We start from the raw sequence: 2062 nt of genomic DNA on the forward strand, positions 1-2062 counted from the left end.
GAAGTCACTGGGGTTGGGGGTGGGAAGAGGAGGGCTAGGAAAGACTTCTTGCTGAAGGTGGGCTTTTAGCTGTTTTGAAGGAAGCCAATCTATGCAGGAAGCAGAGAGTATGAGGGAGAGCATTCCAAGCATGGGTGATGACCGGTGAAAAAGAACAGAATAGGGAAATGGAATGCCTTGTGCAAGGAATAATGGGCTAATGTCACTAGATTATAGCATCTGGAGAGGAGTAAGGTGGGAAGAGGAAAAGAACATGCATTTATAAGCCTTTGCTTGGCTCCAGGCACTGGTCTAAGCACTTTTTTTTTTAAAATATGGAACGTTTCACGAATTTGCGTGTCATCCTTGCACAGGGGCCATGCTAATCTTCTCTGTATCGTTCCAATTTTAGTATATGTGCTGCCGAAGCGAGCACTGGTCTAAACACTTTGCAAATATTATCTGGAAAGGTAAGAGAGGGTCAGGTGGTGAAGGGCTTAAAAAGCCAAACAGAGGATTTTTTATTTGATCCTGGAGGTGTTATGGGTGCAACACCAAGGTGAGGATGTCAAAAGAACCTAGAAACTGCTTCAGTCAGACAAGTCTTAATAGCCTTTAAAAGCAAAGAGATTTGATAGATAAGGGCAACAACAGTTTAGAATATAAGCTTGTATATAAAATCTTACAGAGGAGCAGAGTAGATTATGAGCAATAGTACCTCATAAAATTTTTTATTTTTATTTGCCTCATAAAACAGAGGCATCTAGGTGGCTTAATAGATAGGGTTGGGCCTGGAGTCAGGAAGACCTGAGTTCAAATTTAGACTCAAACACTTTCTGTGTGACCCTGGGCAAGTCATTTAGCTTCTATTTGCCTTAATCCCTTGGAGAAAGAGACGATTAACCACTTCAGTATCTTTGCCAAGAAAACCTCACGAACAATATGGTCCATGGGATCACAAAGAGTTGAACACTGCTAAACAACTGAACAACATCTCATAAAACGATTAGAAGTACATATGTAGGTAGAAACCAGTTTATAGAAAGCTTGGGAAGAGACACCAATATCTTCCCAAGAGCATTTAAGGGTTACACTGAAAAGTGTTTTTGTTTGTTTGTTTTTTTAATGAAGCAATTAGGGTTAAGTGACTTGCCCAGGGTCACACAGCTAGTAAGTGTTAAGTGTCTGAGGCCGGATTTGAACTCAGGTACTCCTGACTCCAGGGCCAGTGCTCTATCCACTGTGCCACCTAGCTGCCCCAAAAAGTGGTTGTTTTTTTAAAGACAAATAATAAAAACTATCTCATTTCTATAACAAACTTTTCAACAATGATGACAATGGGCTCCAACATTAGAGGAAGGGAAAGGGAAAGAAATAAGCATTTATTAAGTATCTACTATGTGCAAACTCTGTACTAAGGACTTTTAAAATATTATCTTATTCAAGCCTCACAACAACACTGATATGTAGGTACTGTTATTTTCATCACTTTACAGTTGAGGAAACTGGGGTAGATAAAGGTTAAATGACTTGCTCAGGGTCACACAACTATTTTGTGTCTAAGGCTGAATTTGAACTCCAGGCCCAATGCACTGTATATTGAAATAGATATGACTGAAAAAAAAAACAGGGGAAAAAGCTTAAGACTAAGCAAGCATGCACAGAGGAAGGCTGTCCTGGAGGTGTTAAAATTTTGTGAGTATTGAGGGTACTTTTAAGCTATCTGAAAGAGGGAATATTACCAAATGTTTTGGAAGGGAGAATCACAAATATTACTACAGAAAATGGATGATAAAGCAAACAACAAGAAGTACTGATACATATGACTATTTTCCCATTTCTATATAATTTTTTGAGAACAACCTATATGTACATAAAAAGAATTCTTGATAAAGTCATGAGAACAGGCAATTTCTGCAACAAATGACATCTTTATAGTCAAATGATTGACTAAAATATGCAGAAAATATAAGATCCCACTATGCCTTTTATTTGTTAACTATAAAAATTTATTTGATTTAGTAGAACCAAGTATTACCTGAATGCTCTCCTACAAGACATCTTCTACATATGATACAAAGTT

The 2062-nt window shown here is 37.8% G+C and overlaps 1 non-coding gene across 1 annotated transcript; it reads right to left on the minus strand.

The window, feature by feature from the left end:
- Positions 1 to 308: 308 nt before the first annotated feature.
- LOC122737447 lies at positions 309 to 415 on the minus strand. Its single transcript, XR_006354281.1, has one exon. It is a non-coding gene; the product is annotated as a U6 spliceosomal RNA (small nuclear RNA).
- Between the last annotated feature and the right edge of the window lie 1647 nt (positions 416 to 2062).

The sequence above is a fragment of the Dromiciops gliroides genome, chromosome 1, assembly GCF_019393635.1.
Source record: "Dromiciops gliroides isolate mDroGli1 chromosome 1, mDroGli1.pri, whole genome shotgun sequence".
Taxonomy (NCBI): Eukaryota; Metazoa; Chordata; class Mammalia; order Microbiotheria; family Microbiotheriidae; genus Dromiciops; species Dromiciops gliroides.